Genomic DNA, 26,287 nt, shown 5'->3' on the forward strand with positions numbered 1-26,287 from the left:
AATCAACTTTATATAAATGATAGATCATACAAACAAACTCAGTGTTGTTGGTCGACTAAAACTAGTTATTTAATTTATTTAAACGTTATGGACCGTTTGTCTAATATACACTCGTTTATAGAATCGTCTAATGTTTTAAAAACCGGTATTTTAATTGTACCGGATTAAGTTAAAAAATGATACAACCGGTTGAACCGGGTTATACCGGGAGGTTCAACCGGTTGAATAGTTTACCTTATAATTTCCTACAAATGTAACTTAAATCCAAAACCCAAAACTAAATGATTCCTACAACAAAAAAAAATAACCCAAAAGTTAATCCATATTAAAAAAAATAATGCAAAAGCACTCATATTTATAAAAAAAATAATCCTAAAGTTTAAACATTTGAATGTTGATTATTGGGTTAAAAGTAATTTTGAAAAAATATGGGCCGCAAATATCAAAAACTTCTCGGGTTTAAAATCGGCTTACTAGTTAAAACCGGTATTTTAGACAAAAACCGTCGGTACGATGTTCTAGCAAACCGGTCAATAATACCGGACTCAAAATACCGGCCTACTGAGCGAAATCCGGTTTAACCGATTCAACCGGCCGGTTTGAACCAGTTTTTAAAACACTGGAATCGTCAATTGATTAAATTGTTTGTTTATAATTCAATCTATTATAATACTTACTGCTTTTAGTTAAAATTATTAATTATGAAATTAATTGATATTCTTTGGTTAAAATCGAAACAATTTCATTGTGTTATTTTTATTTCGGATTACATGACGTTACAAATTCTTTAGCTCGTAACAATTTCTATACAGTTTGTTACTACATAAAAGAACTTATGTATTTCAAGTTATCAAATCTCTAATCACCCCCCCCCCTTCATATACGAACCCTAAAACCCAAATTTAGTGTAAGTTTTCGTTTCAATTAGATTTTGGTTCTCCACGCTGATTCATATTTGTTTCAATGTTCATTTAAATCGTCAACATTATCTAAGTATTCATATACCCCTTTTTATCTCTTTTACGTTTTGGGGTAGCATGCATTGCCTACTGTAACATCATGAAAGTTTCGGATCAAAAATGCCAAGTTTCAAAAGTTAAAGAACCAAAAATGACAAATTCTAAACCTTAAGGTTTAAAATGAAAAATCTGGTTTCCTGACCCATCGCGATACCAGAAGGGAAACCTATCGCGTATCGCAATGGGTTGACTGACATGCAGGCACGTGGCCTGCCACGTGTCTGCACGTGAAACAACGCCCGCCACGTGTCACCACATGGCATCACGTCTGCAACGTGTCGACACGTGGTAAGCCTATATGGCAGCTCATTACTCTACGTTACGATACGCGACGCCCAAAGGGCCATCGTGTATCGTGACGGCCTTCCTTTTTTGCCTATAAATAGCGACCATGAGCATCTCATTTCATCACACCTCTTTTCACAGCTCCTCTCTTTCTCTAGAACTCTCTCTCTCTCTCTCTCTCTAGAAACAACCTTGAAGTACGTGCATACTCTCCGTGATTTCCGTACCCAATTCCTCGTAATTCGTGCCACTAAACCGACAGCATCCCGACGTTATCTCAAAGAAGGTGATGCCAAGAGATGTTCTGACAACCCGCCTCGTAAAGTGTGCCGACGTGTGGAGAAGTATTGGTGTGCCTCATTTTACGTGTAAGGAAAGGTGTTGATCAAGAAAAAGAAAAAAAACGGCATCGAAGTGCTGCTTGATTGTGTAGGGTTTTTATAAGCCAACCAAGGTTGGCATAATGCCCGAATAAAATAATAATAAAATAATAAAGGCTTAAACCCTAAGTCGAGGATATACTCGATACTCGATAAATTAAAGAAAACATAACAAAGAAAAGAAAAGAAAAGAAAGAAATGTGAATATGATATAAAGTGATTCTTTGTTATAATTATTATTTAAGTTTATGATTATTCTTAGATAATAAATAAAAAGAAAAGTATACGTTTCTTAAAGAAGAAGAAACGTAGGGTTTTAAAGAAAAGTAAAGTAAGTTAAACTAGAGGTTTATCTTATAAAAGTAAAGAAAATTAAATAAGTTAAATGAAAAAGTTTTAACTTAAAAAAGAGAAAAAAGAAAGAATACTTTTTAACTAAAGGTTTTAAAGTAAAGAAAAGAAAATATAATCGAGGTAACGATTATAAAAGAGACTAGAGGTCTTAAGCCGGATTGAATATCCGACTAACAAAAATTTATACTCGTACTATATATGCGAGATAACAAAGAAAAGGGGAAGACCATCGGACAGTGTATTGAAGCCGATCCAAAAGAAAAGGTGAATACGCCCCAACTTTACAAACTTGTTTAATCGAGTCAAATAAATGAAAAAGAATTACATGGGACTACGTGTCTCTCAAAATGTTATAAACAAAAGTAATCGCTAGCCCTCAGGCTGTCGTGTACGTTTGTTTAGATCCTTACATATGTGGTAAAAAGTCGGTGGGCACACCGCACCACACTTGGTCATGACCTCCGCCACGATGGGCCGGACCTAAGTTACGTCCGAGTGAGACTGACCATGTGTATACGTATGGTACCTAAGTAATGTCGAACGCTGCGGTGTTTGTTGGGATGTCTTGTGTAGAGACTTGAGTTTATAATTGTGTTTGATTTAAAAGCTTGATTATTCGTAATCCACGATGGGCCGGACCTAAGTTATGTCTCGAGGGGTAATTAAGTGAAAGAAAATATTTTAACGTCAGCATATTCACCAGCATGTGTTGCTGACGTATTTTCTAAACATTTTTATGGTAATCAAGAATAGGGCTTAGAAGCTCTAAGTGCTCAAGATATCCGATGGCTCGGGTTGTTTTGTTAAACTTTAAAAACATAAATGGTGGTTTTGTAATTAAACAAGTAATCTTTTAATGGGTGTTTTATAAAATCCCATCTTTTGTTAAATATATAAATCCACATAAATATAAGACTTCCGCTTTAATCCGCTAACTCTGATTTATTTACAAATGTGGTACCAACATAAGTGTCACACGCCTAGGCCGTGGTTTGGGATGTGACAAGTGTTCGTATCAGAGCTATCGATCTTATCGAATTAGGTATTAAGAGGTAACACCTAAGCTTCAATCCAAGTGAATAGGAAAAATATTTGTATTACTTGTTTAAATGTTAAATAGGGATAAGATAGGCTGGTAAACCTTTTCTATCCCTCCTCAATCTAAACCACCCAACCTATAGATGTCATTCAAGAAGATAATGGATGGATTCATGAGAGTCGCGAAAAGAGCTGGAATTCCCGAACCCCCGAAGGACAACATGAGCGAGGACTACTACGAATCTTTCTTCAATCAAGATCAACCGATCGACCGAACCAAACCGATATAATTCCCTGGAACCGAGCAGTGTCTAATCAACTTACTCGATAGTCCTCCAATGCAAAGGAATGATCCCCCAAGACACTTAAGTTATCACCCATCGAGCATACCGATGTACCACCCGTCTAAGATTCTCCCATATTACCCGTCCGAAATCCCGACGTACCATCCGTCTGATGTTCCAACGTATCAACCACCCAATACTCATCTGTCGTATGCATTCCTCTCCAACAAACAAATCAAGCAGGAACCCGAGTTCGATTCATCCGACTAGATGCAATGCCACTCCGACCAAAGAAGATGGCATACTGTTACCTCTGCCTACAACTCCGTTGACTCTCACCCCAACAACTATGATGGACCTTCTTGAAAGCCAAAGATGAGGGTTATGAAGCCGTATAAGAGTTTTCGCATGCACCCTATAGTATAAGAGACCGCCCAGTTGATGAGGAAGAAGAACCTGAAGAGGAGGAAGATCCGGGGGAGGAAGAAGACCATGAAGAAGAAACGACCCCAATGGTGGAACCATCAGATTGTGACTGTCCACTTGGACAATGATGTGTGCAACCGTTCTTCCACAAGGACTTGAGTTATGGCTCTGTGGACTCCTATGTACAATTCCTTGAAGAACTCAAGAACAAGACGTCATCAAGTTTTCCACCATATCAAGGCAAGATTCTGTCAATTGAGGAACAAGCAGGCGAGATCCGTGAGCAAAATGAAGCATATGAAGCTTTCTTCAATTACCCGTCTGACGTGACATCATCACCATACCTCAAGAACCATTATGACATCGTTATGACGGGGGTACCGTGATCCGCCACCTTGATATGGATACTCGAACGAGATCCAACAATCCCAAGAAGAACATATTGATAGGGCCTTGCACGAGCCAGATGATCTAAGAAAGAAGGTAGCTGTTGATGGAACCAAGAAGAAGAAGATAGGAGAAAAACTTCTTCGAAAGTGCAACAAGATGACCAAACTGGTGAAGAAATACATGAAGGATTGAGAACCCCGAAGTGAATCAAGAATAGTATTGTGTGTTGTAATGTGTAATGTTGTGTGTAATAAAGACTGTTGAAACGTTCTAAGAATAAGGATAGGGATATATATATATATATATGTATATATATATGTATGTATGTATGTATGTGTAAATGAATAATATGTGTATTTAAGAAAAGAATGTTATTAAATTTCAGCAAAATGTCGAAACAAAACGATGTTGAAGTTTCTCGAAATGAAGCAGAAAATAGAAAAGAAAAAGAACAAGAAGAGCAAATACCTGCTAAATACAAGAATCAAATTCAAAGAATGATAAAAAGAAGCTGTTAGAGCTGAATCGCAAGTTAGTTATCAATCTAGGCAATCTCAATCCATTGAACCCTCTCGTAAATCTGTCAAATCCCGTCCCAAACCGTCTCATGTAGAAGAAAGCCTTCATGAGTCCAATGCTGATGTTGATGAGAGGCAAAAGTTTAAGAAATTAAAATTTGAAGGTTGCTCGTTTAAGGATTTTAAGTACTCTGGACCATAAGAGTTTTATGGCGATAAGGGCGCCATTGCGACTGTTAGATGGCTTGAAGAAATGGAGTCGATCGTGATAATAAGAAAATGTTCCGAGCAAGAAAAGATACAATATTCGGCTCAAATGTTCAAAAACGAAGCATTGGAATGGTGGAATACACTTATCATGAGCAAGGGAACACAAGTTCTGTACAATCTGAGGTGGAAAGAATTTAAGGAGATGATGATGGCGAAGTTCTGCCCGATGCATAAACCAATCAAATCCAAACAAAATTTCTTAATCATAACACCGTAGGAACAAATCTTCGTGAATACAACACAAAGTTTCACGATTACTGCCGACTCGTGCCCCAGCTGGTCACTCCTGAGTCCAGCAAAGTTACAAGATACATTTGGGGACTGTCACTGGAAATCCGCGACATGGTGAGGTCACACCTCCCACAAACCGCTGACTCTGCGATAGAATTGGCTGGATATCTGATGAGCGGCATGATCCGCAACAGAGATGAGGGAAATAAAGTAGTACCAACCCACGACAACAAAAGGACCGATGGAAACGCCTAATTCAAGGGCAAAAGTATTGATCAACGCAAGTCTGGATTTAATTCCAACACCCCACAATGCAAGACTTGCAAGAAGTATCATAAGGGGCGATGCCACTTTGCTCCGTCCTCCACCACAATCGTTTGTGACTCGTGTCACAAACCCGGCCACGCGACGGCCGATTGTTGGAAAAAGACAATGACTTGCTTTAACTTTAAGGAGATGGGACACTTAAGTTTCAAGTGCCCCAAGAACAAACCCGCTACTGGTGGTGCGGGTGGAAGTGGTCAAGCCAAGAAAAATAATGCAAGAGTCTTCATGTTAGATTAAGTTTATCAACAACCTTCTAGGAGGTCATTACACTGTTTGGTGGGCCCAATTAATTAAAAGAAAAGAAAAAATGAATTTTATTTCTCAACCCAGGTTGTTGTGGCAACCCAAGGTTGCAACCTAGTATATGCCACATGCCACTAACAAATTGGCTCATATATTTTATTTTTTTTCATTTAACAATTAATTTCACATATAAACTAGTTTTTCTTTAATAACTATTAATATTTAACTTTTTAAATGATAAAAAAACACAGTCTTGTGTATTTTTTTTAAATGTTCTTATATAAGTTTTATTAAAAACGGAGATTCGATAAAAAAACGTATTTTTTTAAGTATGTTGCGTTACAATATTATTAGTTCATAAACTTATTATCTTAAAAGTCTATTTTATTAGATATATTTTGAAAACTACAAACCATATTTATGTAGTTAAAAAGTAGTTTTGAGTTGGGTTGTGAATGAAAATGAAATTTTAGATTAGGTTTAATAAATATTATTATTAGTTTTAATAAATTTTTAGAATAAACTAAAATCTAAATAAGATATATGTATTAAAATAATTGGTTTGGGTTGGGTTGTGAGTAAAAGTGAAAAGTTGAATTAGATTGGGTTGTATAGGTGAAACAGAGAGAAATTAGTTTTTTATTAAAAAATTGGGTTGAGTTGGGTTGTGAATAAAGTTAGTCTTGAACACCAAAGGCGGCTGACATGCCGGAAACCATCACCGGTAACACCAAAGGCGGCCGACATGCCGGAAACCATCACCGGTACGTTCCTAGTCAACGACACATATGCTAGAGTTTTGTTTGATTCGGGTGCCAATTTAAGTTTTATAGATTATAGCTTTTATAGTCTATTAAACGAACCATTAAGAAAACTAAATAAAACTCCAAGCGTCGAGACCGCTAGTGGTGAAATCATTATAATCTCCGAAGCTCTAGAAAATGGAAAGATCTTATTAGTTGGTTATGTTCTGACATTGTACTTGGTATGGACTGGGTATCTAATAACCATGCTCGTATCATTTGCAATAGCAAAATCGTCGAACTTCGAGCCCCTGATGAACAGACCATTCGAATTGAAGGGAACAAAGACGCTGGCCAAGTTAGCTTAATTTCAATGATTAGGGCTAACAAATGTTTAAATCAAGGATGCTTAGCATTCATGGCTTACGTCACCGAAGAATCCAAACTGAGGGAGATAAAGGACGTACTATTGTCTCCAATTTCTCTAATGTATTTCCCGACGAACTTCCTGGAATCCCTCTCGATTGTGAAGTAGAGTTTAGGATCGATCTTGTGCCTGGTACTTCTCTAATCGCCAAATCCCTGTATCGTTTAGCACCAACCGAGATGAAGGAGTTGAAGAAACAACTTGACGAACTACTCAAGAAAGGCTTTATTCGTCCGAGTTCATCACCGTGGGGAACTCCAATACTATTCGTCAAGAAGAAAGATGGATCAATGCGCATGTGTATCGACTACCGAGCCTTAAACAAAGTTACTATCAAGAATCGATATCCACTCCCTCGAATCGACGATCTTTTCGACCAACTTCAAGGTGCGAGCTATTTCACTAAAATCGATTTGCGTTCTGGCTATCACCAGCTCAAAGTCCAATCCGAAGACATCCCAAAAACCGCATTCCGAACAAGGTATGGAAATTATTAGTTCAAGGTCATGCCGTTTGGTCTCACTAATGCCACATCCGCGTTTATGGACATGATGAATCGAATCTGTAAGCCTTACTTAGATAAATTTGTTATCGTATTCATTGACGACGTACTTATTTACTCTAAGACTAAGGACGATCATGAAACTCACCTCCGAACCTTACTTGAATTACTTAGAACCGAGAAGTAGTACGCCAATTTCTCAAAATGCGAGTTCTGGCTGCACGAAGTGCAATTTCTTGGACACATCATAAACGTGAACGGTATTCAAGTGGACCCCGCTAAAATTGAAGCTATCCGAGATACGAAGTTTTTTAGGTTTGGCCGGCTACAATCATAGGTTCATTGAAAACATCTCTCGAATTGTTGTTCCCCTAACTTCTTTGACTCGTAAAAATATCAAGTATGAATGGGGAACCAAACAACAAGAGGCATTCGATATACTTAAACAGAAACTCACCCAAGCATCTATACTGGCCTTGCCAGAAGGTACCGAGGATTTTGTTGTCTTTAGTGATGCGTCTCATTCTGGGTCAGGATGCGTACTAATGCAACGAAAGAAAGTGATCACGTACGCCTCTCGTCAACTTAAGATACACGAAAAGAACTATACAACTCACGATCTAGAGTTAGGCACTATAATCTTTGCATTAAAGATATGGAGGCACTATCTCTATGGAGTAAGATTTGTCGTGTATACCTATCATAAAAGTCTAAAACACATCTTCGAACAAAAAGAACTCAATATGCGTCAACGGCGCTGGATGGAAACTTTAAATGACTAAGACTGTGAGATCGTCTATCATAAGAGCAAAGCCAATGTTGTGGCCGACGCCTTGAGTCGTAAAGAACATGAAAAGCCAAGAAGAGTCTGAGCGTTAAGACTAGAACTTCAAGTAGATCTTCTCAAACAAATCAAATCTGCCCAACTCCAAGCTATCAATGAAAACAAGATCTCTGATGAAAAACGTAACGGCACCATTGACTCGCTAGTCAAAGGTGACAATGGTATCCTTAACCCGGAAATAAAATTTGGGTACCGATCGTTGGAGACTTGCGTGAAAAGATCTTGAGCGAATCTACAAGTCCAAGTACATAATGCACCCCGGTAGTGACAAAATGTACCAAAATCTTAAACCAAACAACTTGTGGAACGGAATGAAAAAGGACATCGTTTTGCATGTTGCGAAATGTCTAACTTGTTTGAAAGTCAAGGCTGAACATCAAAATCCATCGGGATTTCTTCAGCAGCCCGAAATTCTCGTTTGGAAATGGGAGTTAATAACCATGGATTTCATCACAAAACTCCCGAAAGTGACTCGTCAACATAATGCTATTTGGGTCATTGTGGATAGACTAACAAAATCCACACCTTTTATACCCATAAACGAGTCATACTCAATGGATAGATTAGTGCGTATCTATGTGAAAAAACGTTGCTTTGCATGGAGTACCGTTGTCAATTATTTCTGATAGAGACAGTCGTTTTACGTCTCACTTTTGGAAAAGCTTCCAACAAGCGTTAGGCACAAAGTTAAACCTTAGCACCGCCTATCATCCACAAACTGATGGGCAAAGCGAAAGGACAATTCAAACATTGGAAGACATGTTCTGCTCTTGTGTGATAGACTTAGGTTAAAGTTAGGACGATCATCTACCCATAATGGAATTCTCGTATAACAATATCTATCACACGAGTATTCAAACCCCGCCGTTCGAAGCGTTATGTGGCCGTAAATGTAGAACGCCTGTGTGCTGGTATGAAACTGAAGAGAATCAATTATCTGGACCCGAGATAGTCCAAGAAACCACCGACAAGTTCTTACAAATCCGAGAAAGACTTAAGACGACACGTGATCGCCAAAAGAGTTACGCCGATGTTCGTCGAAAGCCGTTGGAATTCATTGTTGGTGACAAAGTTCTTTTTAAAGTCTCGCCATGGAAAGGCGTTGTTCGCTTCGGTAAGAAAAGGAAAGTTAAGTCCTCGATTCATTGGACCTTTCGAGGTACTTGAACGAATTGGTACTGTGGTATACCGCTTGCGACTACCCGTGGAAATGAATGGGATACACGATGTATTCCATGTCTCTAATATGCGAAAATGTCTAGCTGACGAATCTTTGTATGTGCCTTTTAAAGACGTCGAAATAAATGAGAACTTAAAATTTTAGAAAATTCAAATCGAAGATTCGAAAACAAAGAAATTAAAGAGAAGAACATTGAAAATTGTGAAAGTAAAGTGGGACTCACGAAGAGGCACCGAATACACTTGGGAACTTGAATCCGAAATGAAGAAAAAGTACCCCCACTTGTTCTAAGAGCGAATATCGCGGACGAGATTCATTTTAAGGTGGGGAGGATGTAACATCGCAAAAGTTTCGGATCAAAAATGCCAAGTTTCAAAAGTTAAAGGACCAAAAATGACGAATTCTAAACCTTAGGGTTTAAAATAAAAAATCTGGTTTCCTGACCCATCGCGATACGCGATGGATCAGAAGGGAAACCCATCGCGTATCGAGATAGGTTGACTGACAGGCAGGGCACGTGGCCTGCCACGTGTCCACACGTGGCAAGCCTATATGGCAACTCATTACTCTACGTCGCGATACGTGACGCCAGAGCCAAAGCGCGGTCGCGATGTTTTGCCTATAAATAGCGGTCATGAGCATCTCATTTGATCACACCTCTTTTCACAGCTCCTATCTCTCTCTCTCTCTCTCTCTCTCTCTCTCTCTCTTTAGAACACACTCTCTCTCTGTAGAAACAACCTCGAAGTACGTGCAAACTCCCCTCGATTTCCGTACCCAATTCCTCGTAATTCATGCCACTAAACCGAAAACATCCTGACGTTCCAACGACGTTATCTCAAAGAAGGTGCTGCCAAGAGACGTTCCAACGACCCGCCTCGTAAAGCGTGCCGACGTGTGGAGAAGTATTGTTGTGCGTCGTTTTACGTGCAAGGAATGGTGTTGATCAAGAAGATAAAGAAAACAAAACGGCATCGAAGTGCTGCTTGATTGTGTAGGGTTTTTATAAGCCAACCAAGGTTGGCATAATGCCCGAATAAAATAATAATAAAATAATAAAGGCTTAAACCCTAAGTCGATGATATACTCGATACCTCGATAAATAAAAGAAAACATAACAAAGAAAAGAAAGAAATGTGAATATGAAATAAAGTGATTCTTTGTTATAATTATTATTTAAGTTTATGATTATTCTTAGATAAATAAAAAGAAAAGTATACATTTCTTAAAGAAGAAGAAACGTAGGTTTTTAAAGAAAAGTAAAGTAAGTTAAACTAGAGGTTTATCTTATAAAATAAAAGAAAAGTAAATAAGTTAAATGAAAGAGTTTTAACTTGTAAAAGAGAAAAAAGAAAGAATACTTTTAAGTAAAGGTTTTAAAGTAAAGAAAAGAAATATATAATCGAGGTAACGATTATAAAAGAGACTAGAGGTCTTAAGCCGGATTGAATATCCGACTAACAAAAAGTTATACTCGTACTATAGGTCTGAGATAACAAAGAAAAGGGGAAGACCATCGGACAGTGTATTGAAGCTGATCCAAAAGAAAAGGTGAATACTCCCCAACTTTACAAACTTGTTTAATCGAGTCAAATAAATGAAAAAGAATTACATGGGACTACATGTCTCTCAAAATGTTATAAAAAAAAGTAATCGCTAGCCCTCAGGCTGTCGTGTACGTTTGTTTGGATCCTTACATATGTGGTAAAAAGTCGGTGGGCACACCGCACCACACTTGGTCATGACCTCCGCCACGATGGGCCGGACCTAAGTTACGTCCGAGTGAGACTGACCATGTGTATACGTATGGTACCTAAGTAATGTCGAACGCTGCGGTGTTTGTTGGGATGTCTTGTGTAGAGACTTGAGTTTATAATTGTGTTTGATTTAAAAGCTTGATTATTCGTAATCCACGATGGGCCGGACCTAAGTTATGTCTCGAGGGGTAATTAAGTGAAAGAAAATATTTTAACGTCAGCATATTCACCAGCATGTGTTGCTGACGTATTTTCTAAACATTTTTATGGTAATCAAGAATAGGGCTTGGAAGCTCTAAGTGCTCAAGATATCCGATGGCTCGGATTGTTTTGTTAAACTTTAAAAACATAAATGGTGGTTTTGTAATTAAACAAGTAATCTTTTAATGGGTGTTTTATAAAATCCCATCTTTTGTTAAATATATAAATCCACATAAATATAAGACTTCCGCTTTAATCCGCTAACTCTGATTTATTTACAAATGTGGTACCAACATAAGTGTCACACGCCTAGGCCGTGGTTTGGGGTGTGACACCTACTAGCGAACCACTCATTTTATTTCAAGTATTGTTTCAATTACTTAGAACAATTCGATCTCATGTTTGTGTGTAAATTACATGCTTTATGTTTTTGTCACATTATATGCTTATTTGTGATTATTTGCTCATTTCTCATATATTGGCTCAAGTATATCTCAAACTAATTTGTGTATGATCATACCTTATTCATATACGGTTGGCTTTGTGCTAACGACAATGAATACACACCGATTTTCATTTATCCATTTTCAATTATGAATGCACATTTTAGTTAATTGTTTTACATATTCATTTACGCTTGTAATTGCGCTCAACATGCGAATTGTATTATTTTTACATCAAATTATACATAGTACAAAATTATGTTTACTCACCAACTACTTGTTGTTGACAGATATTTTCATGCATGTTAGAGATACACTTGATGATTTTGATTCAAGCGAAGATCACGTGGTTTATAACGATAGGATATTTCAAATAACAAGTTTGATCTACATGTGTTATGATATGAATAACTATGAATAAATATTTTTCACTATAATAGTGTTACGATCTTATGAGAAATCTTTAACGTACCGCCTTGGCTTATAATCCGCCCAAGGTCGGGGTGTTACATATTGGTATCAGAGTCGTGACTATAAGATAGTTGGTTAGACGTATCGACCTGGTATATTTCAAATAACAAGTTTGATCTACATGTGTTATGCATGTATACCCTATGTGCAATGTGTCCGCATATATTTTTGTTCATATGCTTGTTATTTATTTATAAAGTTTCATATCGTCAGATGTACACACATTCACCCACTAATCCAAGTCTTGCCTTCTTCATTTTCAAAATTTTACTTCAAGGAATCAGAAAAGATTTACATGTAGCAAGATCAAAATTGAAATATCCAAAACCATGTCATGTTATAATAATTTCCTTTTTGTTGTTAATTCAAATTTTGTATTTACTTTCCACGTCTCACGAGTTTTTTATCACTGGGCACCATGTCCTCTCGATTTCCTCGTCACCTTGTTAAAAACTCAAACCGTAAAATGACAACTCAAATTACCAAACAATTGGCCGTTGAGATTCCGACTATGATGACCCAGATTTACCAGAATCTCAATGACAGTACAAGCTTAGCCCCTTCATGGTCCAACACCAACACTTGTAGCTTCAATACTTTCACTAATGCCAAATCTCCCAAGTTTGATCAATCAGAAGGTACTACTACTTTGCTTCGGTGGTATGAAAGTATGGAGAGCACTTTCTTCCATACTGAATGTCCTGATGAGAAGAAGACATGGTTCACTTCAAGTGTCTTCGAATAAATAGTCCTTACTTGGTGGGTCAAAGAGAAATCCACTCGTGGTGCGGAGGTAGCCATGGCTTTAACATGGGACGAGCTAAAGGACATGATGACCAAAAAAATTTTGTCCTCCCAACAAACTCATGAACCTTGAATTCGAATTCTGGAATCTCAAACAGGAGGGTGGTGACAATGTAACTTATACAGCATGCTTTAATGAGCCCAACCTCCTTGTGATGCATATTGTTACCCCCATTAACTCGTGCCATTGATATTAGGGGCCTCCCGAAGCAAATCCAATGTAACATCTTACTTTTGATAATAATAATAATAAATAAAAGAATTTTGTTATTTAATGGTGTGTTATTATTTAGTTAAGTTTAATAAAAATAATAGAGTTGAGCTTGGAGAATAAAGGATGGAATAAGGGATGGTGATGGGCCTTAGGTCCACGGGCTTAGGGTATATATATACCTTAAAACCCCTAAAACCCTAGCCACTTTTTATTTTTACCAACACACATACACAAACACAAACACTCCCTCTACCATCTCAGACCAAGATCTGAAGAAGAGCCGGAGCTTGTGGGTGTTCGAGCATCTCGACGAGCATGATATATGCCAATATTTGATTGCGTTCGTGAAACCGATTCATCTAAGGTACGTTTCATAACGAAAAGCTCGTTCATTTAAGTTCGGCTCGTGTAGGAGATTTAAGATCTAGCTAAATCAGGTTTTAAAATCGATAAAGGTTCGAACTTTATCCAAAATGAGCTAGATCTTGGTCGAGTGTAATGATAGAAATAACAATAACAAAATATTAATGATATAATAATAATAATAATAATAATAATAATAATGTTGGCGTTGCAGCAGGTGTCTTTTCTCATAATAATAATAATAATAATAATAATAATAATAATGATAATAACAATAATATATAGTAAAAAGAAAGCAACAAGTGTCTCATGATAATAATTATCATAATAAAGTAACAAGGGCAATAATAAGGAATTGTGGTGGCAGAGAAGCGGCAACCATACATAATATTATTGAAAGGATACATAAATGTCCTAACATTAGTAGCAGGTTTGCTAGTCCATCGTTTTGGGTATGAGGAAACCCGGGTTCGATTCCCGGTTCTTGCAACCCTTTTTGTGAGATAGTGGAAGCATATTGAGCCATGCCATTCAATTCGATTGGTTTGGGAAGCCATGCCATTCAATTCGATTGGTTTGGGCCATTCGATTGGGCCAGATGCTAGTATAGTATGTTGGGCCTGGTCTAGCCAAGCCCATGAACAGATTAAGCCTATTCGCTAATTAACCCAAAGCTAGTCCAACATAACAAACCAAACTAACCAACCTTGTCACTTCGTTAATTCCCGTTAATTTTATGGATAAGTTAGCCGGTATAAAAGATATATATGTATACAGAGAGAGAGAGAGACACGAATATATTAAAAGAAAGATGAACAAACTTAGTAGTTAAGTTAGTTTCATGGATAATTAACAATATATATGTTAAACATTTAGCTGTGTACAACTAAAAAAAGGGATTACCGTTAGCTCCGAACGTAACCGGATCCAAATGAGTTTTTAGCCTCATTTTCTTGTTATATATATAGACACACACACATACATGTAGAAGAAATAAAGAAAAACCAAGAGAAAACTTCTTATGCATGTCTTCTCGAATGTGGGTTTTTTGAAATTCGTTTGAGTTTGTGAAAATCGATTGCAAAAACGTGATGCTTTTATAATAATAATTTTTATGATAAAAAAAAATCTTAGCTAGCACTGAAGTTGGTAAAACTTTACGAAATTTTTAATTTAAAATATTTCATGTTAGGCGGCATATGAGAAAATAAAGGGGTCTCCAGATAAAATGAAAAATAAAATAGTTTTAAAGGGCTTAAGACTTGTTTGAAGTAAAATATTTTATTTTCTTTTATTTTAAAGATTTCAGTAGAATAATAATAATAATAATAATAATAATAATAGTAATAATAAACCATATGGTTTGACTTAATGTCTTTGTGAAGAAAAACAACTTGATTAATTATTTGTTAATTAACTATTTTAAAATAACTGAGAGTTTGAAATTTTAAGAGTAAGGTGTTCATAAAAAAACGAATGCGGAGAAATATGCATGGTTTAAAATAAATAGGTATGTTTGAGGAGTATGAAGTGACTAAGTATTGGTGCAAGGATACAAGTGAACTTCGAAGGTTAGGCACTACGACTTAAGGTATTGCATGACAGAAACAAGTTAGGTCATCCTAAACATAGTGGGTGGGTTTGGATAACCAACATTATCACTCCGTTAATTCCCATTAATTTTATGGATAAGTTAGCCGGTATAAAAGACATATATATATATATAGAGAGAGAGAGAGACACACACACACACACACACGAATATATTAAAAGAAAGATGAACAAACTTAGTAGTTATGTTAGTTAAGTTAGTTTCATGGATAATTAACAATATATATGTTAAACAGTTAGCTGTGTACAACTAAAGAAAGGGATTACCGTTAGCTCCGAACATAACCGGATCCAGATGAGTTTTTAGCCTCATTTTCTTGTTATATATATATAGACACACACACATATACATGTAGAAGAAATAAAGAAAAACCAAGAGAAAACTTCTTATGCATGTCTTCTCGAATGTGGGTTTTTTTAAATTCGTTTGAGTTTGTGAAAATCGATTGCAAAAACGTGATGCTTTTATAATAATAATTTTTATGATAAATAAAATCTTAGCTAGTACTGAAGTTGGTGAAACTTTACGAAATTTTTAATGTAAAATATTTCATGTTAGGCGGCATATGAGAGAATAAAGGGTCTCCAGATAAAATGAAAAATAAAATAGCCTCAAAGGGCTTAAAACTTGTTTGAAGTAAAATATTTTATTTTCTTTTATTTTAAAGATTTCAATAGAATAGTAATAGTAATAGTTATAGTTATAGTAGTGTAGTAGTAATGATAATAATAAATCATATGATTTGACTTAATGTCTTTTTGAAGAAAAACAACTTGATTAATTATTTGTTAATTAACTATTTTAAAATAACTGAGAGTTTGAAATTATAAGAGTAAGGTGTTCATAAAAAAAACGAATGCGGAGAAACATGCATGGTTTAAAATAAATAGGTATGTTTGACGAATATGAAGTGACTAAGTATTAGTGCAAGGATACAAGTGAACTTCGAAGGTCAGGCACTACGACTTAAGGTATTGCATGACAGAAACAAGTTAGGTCATCCTAAGCATAGTGGGTGGGTTTGGATCACTACAATGGTAGTAGGCTTGAAGTACGAGCTTACGGTTGGGTAACAGGTCGCGGGTTTAAACGGGTGGTGTTGAGTATATGTAGGTTCTTGGCAAAAGGCGGTGGTTAAAACTACCACAATTTGGAGCATTTCGACATTGTATGGAAATAGAGTGGTGGGATTTACACATGATACATAAAGGGTGTGTTCCCGTGCAAGGCTTTTTGTTGGGGTAAGTTTGAGTGACCAAAAGTTGTGTTGGGTTTGGATTGGTTCAAGCATAGTTTTGAATTTACTGTTATGGTTAGTGTGAGTCTTGATGGATTTTGGGTTATCATGGTCGGGATCACAGCGGCCAATAGCATGATAATTTGAGTCGTCATTTTGCGAGTTGAGTTTCTAGGGCGTCGTCGAGGAAAACAAGAAGACATGTTGTGAATCGTGAATGATTGCATGACATGGGACGTAAATACAAAACTCGGTTTAACAACCAAAAGAAAAATCGGAATCAATCTATATAAATCTTCTAAAAAAACTGTCACACCCTTAAAATCCACTAACGGAGTTTTACCGTCAGAGGGTGTGAACTAACAGGATCGGAATCATTAGTTATAATCAAACCATAAAAACGTTTAAATGAAAATAAGTGCGGAAGCGTAAAACCATAGAAACCAATGTTAGTCACGCAGGACGATGTAAAATCAATGATAACAGTTAAAAGTAAGTTTGCATAGTTAAAAGTTTTTCAAGCAATGCATGTTCCTAAACCGCGCGCCCGCCTCGGCTACCTGAGAATAACATACTAAAAGTGTCAACACAAGGTTGGTGAGTTCACAAGTTTAAATAAAAATAAAGCGATTAGCGTTTGCGTTCAGCGTTTTGCGTTACAGCGTTTTGCGTTACAGCGTTTTGCGTTACAGCGTTTTGCGTTACCAGATAGTGTTAAGTCAATTATATATCTATAGGTAGCTAGCCTATAAAGCAAGTATTACTAAGTGTTCGACACCGAAGCTGACTGTTTATCAAGTGCCTTGTCACCAGGTCATCCAGACCATGGTACGTGTTAGCCAAAATTACACCCGCTCGACCTCCAGTCGAGTTTAGCGTTGGGTGGGGTTTGTCAAACCCAGTAGTACTACTCAACAGTGACTCGCTATTCCAAATATTAACCGGTTCGATGTGTAGGACTTCAATTGTTTCGTTTGCCACTTAGCCTTTACAAGTGATATATAATTTACTAACAAAATCTTAAATGCGTTTATCGGAGTATGTTATCTCCCCCAAGTGAAAAGCGTTTAAAACAGTTTAAAGGGGTAAGTGAAACTCACTGTTTGCGAAGAATTTCCCAAATTAAATCACCAAGATGCGCGTCATAGAGAAACTCTCTCTAGCGTTCTAAAACAACAAAGAGATTTTTTCTAAGTGTCGGAATATTATCGAGTCTCTAGACCCGGCACATAATACCTATGCACATAACATGTTTCGTGTTTCGTTTGTGAATCGTGTGTGACTTTAACAATGTATTTGTGATACGTTACATGTGTAAGCAATCATTTACGTGTCACGTATTCATAAAGTACATCACTATCAATTACTTCCCGTAAGGGCAATTTGGTCAACACATAACAATTAACTAGCAACTATTCCCCACGAGGGCAATTTGGTCAAATCATTACAATCAATTAGCTATTATTCCCCGCAAGGGCATTTTGGTCAAAACATGACATTTATCTTGCAATCATTCCCCTCAAGGGCAATTTGGTCAAAACACGATAATAAATTAGCAAGTATCATGTTTCATGCAATTTCACAAAACTCAGCAGCTAGTTTCACCGAGACAGAAATCCTACTTGAAAAATTGTACTATTCCACCGATCATAGTATCTCAATTAATTCACCAAAAATCATCACAGAAGCATATATGTCTTAGGTTTCCAGAACATATTTTATTATATTTTTATTCCACATAGTTTTCTCACAATCATCAAATCATTACAGCAAACTCATAACAGTCAAATTCATGCGCAACAGAATGTTATTTGCAATTCCCGTTAAACGAAAAATCCAATAAAGGCAAGACCACTTGGGTTAGGTTCCTAACTCAATGAGTCAACTTCCAGAAGTGGAACCTACCCAATTGGTCTCGTAGTTCATGAGATACAACATTTACAAAACAACCTAACAGCAGGTCTAACAGCTCAGCTTTGCACAACGTTTTTGTAAAATCATAAAAGTTAACTTCTACTTGTCCAAAAATTACAAGTTTATATTCTTTAGAAACTAGACTCAACCTAGTTTACTGTAGTATTAATAATCTCAACCAATTTTCATGTTTACACTTCGTTACAGTCACTTAAACATCAAATACACATTCTGTCCAGAAACTGTTTGCATCTAAACTCAACATATTAACAATCTATGAACTATCATGCATTCATATAACACTCTAGACTCCATAAACACCATCCATGCACATCAATTACACATTACATACATGATTAGGGTTTTTGTTTGAACTCAAATCAAAGACACAACAATCAACATGTAACAATATTCAATCTAGTTATCAAATCATTATCCAATCAACAACAAATCATATTAACTATATATACACATGAAATCGGCAGCTAGGGTTTGCAATTTAACCCAACAAACATCAAAATCAAGTAACAAGGATGTATAGGATAATCGATTATACCTTCCTAGCACCTAATTCTTCAATCAAAAGCTTGAATTGAGGGTTGTATGTGTGTGTGAAGGCGACGGCAGCCAAGGGGAGGGGTGCTTGGGTTCCGATTGGGAGTTGTGGGGAAAAGAGAATAGGTTAGGGTTTAGTTATTAAGGATATATTTATAATAATAATAAGTTACACTCAAGTCCCTCCACTATCAATTTTTGTTTTTCTAACTTAACTAACTAGTTTACATCTTGAGTTAACGTTTATAACCATGTTATCATGTAACACATAAGTCTAACACATAATTATCACATAATTACTGTTTCGACGTTTTTCGTTTATTCATCAATCGTTTGCGTCAACTCGTTTGCGTTTCGGTGCAATTCCCGAAAGACTACACATGTAGTAAGTGTTAAGCGTCATTTAAACCCTAGTTTAAATGTAATGAAGTGTGCGTTATAGATTCAGTGATCTTAAGTTTGAATTGACGGAGTTGAGTTAACGGAGTTCACCTGAAATTGACGATTGTCACATCATTCCCATGTTAAAGAATTTTCGTCCCGAAAATTTGAGTCAAGTCTGAGTCAAGTCGTGATGAGTGTCTGAAAGAGTAAGAAAGAAGAAAAAGAAAATTTTCAGTTTGTCATATCATCCCCTAGTAGAAAGAAATTTCGTCCCGAAATTTAATTCATACCTCCGGTGATATCTGACGGTTTGCCGGGTTTCGCGGTTTTCTGTGTTTGGTTAGCCCTTCAAAAAGGTGAGGATACTTTTTCATCATTTGATCCTCGCGTTCCCACGTGAATTCCGGTCCACGTCTTGAGTTCCAACGAACCTTAACGATTGGAATTTTGTTGTGCTTGAGCGTTTTGGTTTCCCAATCCAAAACCTCGACTGGTTCCTCAATGAAACGTAACTGTTCATCAACTTGCAGTTCCTCCAAAGGGACTACTTGGGTTTCATCAGATAGGCATTTCTTCAAATTGGACACGTAGAATACATTGTGTACGCCACCGAGTTCCGTTGGTAGGTCCAGTCGGTACGCCACCGGACCAATGCGCTCAGTTATCTGGTAAGGACCAACATATCGTGGGTTGAGTTTGTTTCGCTTACCAAAGCGAACCACACCTTTCCAAGGTGAGACTTTGAGTAACACTCGATCGTTCACTTGAAATTCGAGAGGTTTTCGGCGCTTGTCGGCGTAACTCTTTTGGCGATCTCGTGCTGCTGCCATGCGATTTCGGATTTGAACAATCTTTTCCGAAGTTTCGAGTACCAGTTCCGGACCAGTGATTTGGCTGTCACCCACCTCTGCCCAGCAGAGTGGTGATCGACACTTCCGTCCGTACAGCGCTTCAAACGGCGCTGCCTTAATACTTGCGTGGTAGCTGTTATTATACGAAAACTCTACCAAAGGTAAGTGAGGTTCCCAACTTTTTCTGAAATCCAACACGCATGCACGCAACATGTCCTCCAGGGTCTGAATAGTTCGTTCACTCTGCCCATCCGTCTGAGGATGGTATGCTGTGCTCATATCAAGACGGGTGCCTAGTGCGCTTTGCAGCGACTTCCAAAAGTGCGAAGTGAAACGAGAATCTCGATCAGAAATGATTGAGACAGGCACTCCGTGTCTAGACACTACTTCCTTCATGTAAACACGAGTCAGTTTTTCCATTTTGTCCGATTCCTTAATCGCTAAGAAGTGTGCAGACTTAGTCAACCGGTCAACGATCACCCAGATGGTATCGCATCCTGTCGGTGTCTTAGGTAAACCTGTAATAAAATCCATTGAGATGTGTTCCCATTTCCACATTGGGAGTTCCGGTTATTGCAGTAGACCAGATGGTTTCTGGTATTCTATCTTGACTCTGGCACAAGTCAAGCATTTGCTCACGTAGGTGGCAATGTCGGCTTTCATGTTCGGCCACCAGTAAAGTGCCTTTAAATCATGATACATTTTATCTGAGCCAGGGTGGATAGAATATCGGGACTTGTGAGCTTCTTCCATCACTAGAGTTCTCAACTCTCCGTATCGTGGAACCCAAATTCGGTTCTCAAAATATCGGATCCCGTCCGATCTGGTTTCAAGTTGCTTGCTCATGCCCCGCATGAGTTCTGATGGAAGATTATCATCTTTCAAAGCTTCAAGTTGCTCATCGCGAATCTGATCGGGTAAGCAGGCATGAATCGTGAGTTGCAATGCTCGCACTCGTTTGGGTTTATCTGTTTCTTTTCTGCTGAGAGCGTCGGCCACTACATTGGCCTTGCCAGTGTGGTACTTGATGGCACAATCATAATCCTTGAGCAGCTCGACCCAACGACACTGTCGCATGTTCAGCTCCTTTTGGTCGTAGATATGTTGGAGACTCTTGTGGTCGGTGTAAATGGTAAACTTGGTACCGTACAAGTAATGCCTCCATATCTTAAGAGCAAACACCACAGCTCCGAGTTCCAAATCATGGGTCGTGTAGTTCTTCTCGTGAACCCGTAGTTGTCGAGAGGCGTAAGCTATAACCTTCTCGAGTTGCATCAGCACACAACCAAGACCTTGTATAGATGCGTCACAGTGTACCTCAAAATTCTTTGTTCCCTCGGGGGAGGGCTAGAATAGGGGCGCTGCAGAGTTTGGTTTTCTACAGTTGAAAAGCGGATTCTTGCGCGTCACCCCAATTGTACTTAGTGCCTTTGTGAGTCAAGGCGGTGAGGGGTTGAGCAATCTTTGAAAATCCCTCGATGAAACGTCGGTAGTAGCCGGCCAGTCCTAGGAATTGCCGCACCTCAGTCGGAGTCTTAGGTGTTTCCCAGTTTTTGATGGCCTCTACCTTACCGGGATCGACATGGATACCATTCTCGTTGATCACATGCCCTAAAAAGTGAACCTCGCGAAGCCAAAACTCGCATTTCGAGAGTTTAGCATACAGTCGTTCCTTTTTCAGCAATTCCAGAATTACCCTTAAGTGCTCTTCATGGTCAGCTTCGTTCTTGGAGTAAACAAGAATATCATCGATGAAAACAATCACAAACTTGTCGAGGTACGCCTTGCATACTCGATTCATGAGATCCATAAATACGGCGGGTGCGTTGGTTAGGCCAAAAGGCATAACCGAAAACTCGTAGTGACCATACCGTGTTCTGAAAGTCGTCTTTGAGATATCTTCTTCGCGCACTCTTAGTTGGTGGTAACCGGATCGCAGATCGATCTTCGAGTAGTAACTCGATCCTTGAAACTGGTCAAACAAATCATCAATTCGGGGTAAAGGATAACGGTTCTTGACCGTCACCTTGTTTAACTCCCGGTAGTCGATGCACATGCGGAAAGTCCCGTCTTTCTTTCGGACAAACAAGACAGGGGCTCCCCACGGCGATGAGCTAGGTCGGATAAAACCCTTATCCAACAAATCTTGCAACTGAGTGGACAGTTCCTGAAGCTCCGCCGGTGCGAGCCGATACGGGGCTCGTGCTATGGGTGCTGCACCGGGTGTCAACTCGATTTGGAATTCGACTTGACGAATAGGAGGGAGTCCAGGCAAATCCTCCGGGAAAACTTCCGGAAAGTCTCGCACAACCAGTATATCTTCAATTCGCTTCTCCTCCGTGGGTTTCTCAACAATCTGCGCCAAAATTGCCGGATGACCCTTTCGTAGATACTTCTGCGCCTTCATAAGGGTAATGACGCTGGTGGTCATGCCGCTTCTCTCACCTCGGACCGAAATGATCTCGCCGGAAGGGGTAGTAATGTGAACTATCTTGTCGTGACATATAATCTCCGCTCGGTTCTTGGATAACCAGTCCATGCCGACAACGACATCGAAACTACTAAGCGTAAAAAGGAATAAGGTCGATATCAAAAATATGACCTGACAGTTTTAACTTACATCCCGCAAGTACATGAGTCGTTACTATAGTCTTACCGTCAACTAATTCAACAGGAAACTTAGCATCTAACGGAGTTGGAGTTAAGTCTAAGAGTTGGCTAAAGGCTTTCGACACAAAACTCCTATCAGCTCCAGTGTCAAACAATACAGAAGCAAAACAATCGTTCACAGGGAACTTACCAGTCACCACGTGCGGATCATTGCGGGCTTGACCCGACCCAATCACAAAAGCCCTTCCTTTGCCATTGCTTCCACCATTACTGCCACTTCCATTACCTCCATTGTTGTCGTTATGTTTCAGCTTGGGACAATCTTTCCTGAAATGACCTTCCTGCCCACATTCGTAACATCCCTTCGTCGTCATAGGTGGTTTAGGAGCACCCGTTGCCGCAAGGTCTCCTCTACACTCCTTCGCCTGGTGACCCATCTTCCCGCATCTCTGACACTTGACACGGTTACACGGGCCAACATGATGATAGTTGCACCTATTGCACTTCGGATTTTTCCCAGCATATCCGCTCGAACCCTGCCCGCTACCGTTGTTATTGTTGTTGTGACTCAGATTGTTAAAGCTCCGAGTGAATTCGGGCTTACGGTAGTGTTGTTGCGGTGGGAGGTTCGAGGACGAGGATCTGGTGTTGTCAAACTTCCTCTTTCCGCTGCTCGGGTTGCTGTTGCTGTTGTTGTCATTACTCGGGTTGTCACGGGCCTTAGTGGTTGAACCCCTAGGTGGTAACGCACTTTGGGTCACAGCCTGATCCGTCAGTTTGTGAGCTAAACGGATCGCTTGTTGAATCGTGGCTGGTCTGGAAGACGTCACCATGCCCTGAATCTGCGGTGCTAACCCATCAATGTACATTTCAATCCTCTTACTCGGCGGATCCACCATCCGCGGACACATCACAGCCATATACATGATTAAAACCATTGTATTCGCTACAAAGTATTTCCAATCAATCCTTAAAATCATAGAAAATAATAGTTCGGATGGAGACAACCCCTCCATCTAAGTGTCATCATCACTAGATGTCATCGTCTGAGGACACCTCTGAGTGTGCCTCCTCCTCAGCCGGTTCTTCCTCCGGTTCTTCTTCGGGTTCCTCCTCGGGATCTTCTTCAGGCTCCTCTTCGGGATCTTCTTCAGGTTCGGCCTCAGGCTCCGCCTCAGGCTCGGCCTCAGGCTCGGCTGCGTTCTGAGCAAGTTGCATTTGTAAGACATAGAAACGCTCTAGAGCTATCTCGGTTCGGGTCCTTGCTACCTGGAGTTGCACTTGCAAGTCTATCATCTCGGCTTGCATCTTCCTCATAATCTTCATCTGTTGATCACTAGCCTCTTGCATTTCCTTCATTGCCGCTGCAATGCGGGCAATCTCCTCCTTAGTCTCGGATCCGTCTTTTAACAGTCCGGAAACGCTCGCTCTCGTATAGCGCATGTAACCCACATCACGCTCCAAGCATGAGACAACAGCTGCGAGAACTCGCTCTACAGGTTCGGTTATGGGTGGTAGGGTGTTGGGATAAGCAGGGTGGTTCGGGTGAGGTAACGGGGGAACTTGCTCGCGATAGACCATACGTCTGATCAGGTTAGGGTACTAATCCCAGCTAACGTCGTTTTCGTATATGCCTCCGGATAGGCGGTACCTCTTCGGTGCGGGAGCTTCGAGTTCCGGGACTACTCGGGGTGGCGATGCGGTATGTAACTGCGGTTCCTTCCCGTGAGCATGCGTCATCGAATCGGATGATGATGAGGGTGACGTCGACATTCCTACAGGTAAGCCGTGTATGCGCGCGCGTATGAGTGAAAGAGGTAAAGAGATAAGATTACAAGACTACACAAACCTATGTAGTGCGTATCATTATAACTAATGGGTCGTCGCGGTTATAGTCTAGTATGCATGCAGCTTCTAGTTCGCTATAACCAATGGCTCTGATACCAATCTGTCACACCCTCAAAATCCACTAACGGAGTTTTACCGTCAGAGGGTGTGAACTAACAGGATCGGAATCATTAGTTATAATCAAACCATAAAAACGTTTAAATGAAAATAAGTGCGGAAGCGTAAAACCATAGAAACCAATGTTACGTCACGCAGGACGATGTAAAATCAATGATAACAGTTAAAAGTAAGTTTGCATAGTTAAAAGTTTTTCAAGCAATGCATGTTCCTAAACCGCGCGCCCGCCTCGGCTACCTGAGAATAACATACTAAAAGTGTCAACACAAGGTTGGTGAGTTCACAAGTTTAAATAAAAATAAAGCGATTAGCGTTTGCGTTCAGCGTTTTGCGTTACAGCGTTTTGCGTTACAGCGTTTTGCGTTACCAGATAGTGTTAAGTCAATTATATATCTATAGGTAGCTAGCCTATAAAGCAAGTATTACTAAGTGTTCGACACCGAAGCTGACTGTTTATCAAGTGCCTTGTCACCAGGTCATCCAGACCATGGTACGTGTTAGCCAAAATTACACCCGCTCGACCTCCAGTCGAGTTTAGCGTTGGGTGGGGTTTGTCAAACCCAGTAGTACTACTCAACAGTGACTCGCTATTCCAAATATTAACCGGTTCGATGTGTAGGACTTCAATTGTTTCGTTTGCCACTTAGCCTTTACAAGTGATATATAATTTACTAACAAAATCTTAAATGCGTTTATCGGAGTATGTTATCTCCCCCAAGTGAAAAGCGTTTAAAACAGTTTAAAGGGGTAAGTGAAACTCACTGTTTGCGAAGAATTTCCCAAATTAAATCACCAAGATACGCGTCATAGAGAAACTCTCTCTAGCGTTCTAAAACAACAAAGAGATTTTTTCTAAGTGTCGGAATATTATCGAGTCTCTAGACCCGACACATAATACCTATGCACATAACATGTTTCGTGTTTCGTTTGTGAATCGTGTGTGACTTTAACAATGTATTTGTGATACGTTACATGTGTAAGCAATCATTTACGTGTCACGTATTCATAAAGTACATCACTATCAATTACTTCCCGTAAGGGCAATTTGGTCAACACATAACAATTAACTAGCAACTATTCCCCACGAGGGCAATTTGGTCAAATCATTACAATCAATTAGCTATTATTCCCCGCAAGGGCATTTTGATCAAAACACGACATTTATCTTGCAATCATTCCCCTCAAGGGCAATTTGGTCAAAACACGATAATAAATTAGCAAGTATCATGTTTCATGCAATTTCACAAAACTCAGCAGCTAGTTTCACCGAGACAGAAATCCTACTTGAAAAATTGTACTATTCCACCGATCATAGTATCTCAATTAATTCACCAAAAATCATCACAGAAGCATATATGTCTAGGTTTCCAGAACATATTTTATTATATTTTTATTCCACATAGTTTTCTCACAATCATCAAATCATTACAGCAAACTCATAACAG

Source organism: Bidens hawaiensis, unplaced genomic scaffold, assembly GCF_021521415.1.
Source record: "Bidens hawaiensis isolate Kalapana, Puna unplaced genomic scaffold, B.hawaiensis_p1.1 tig00016460_1, whole genome shotgun sequence".
Taxonomy (NCBI): Eukaryota; Viridiplantae; Streptophyta; class Magnoliopsida; order Asterales; family Asteraceae; genus Bidens; species Bidens hawaiensis.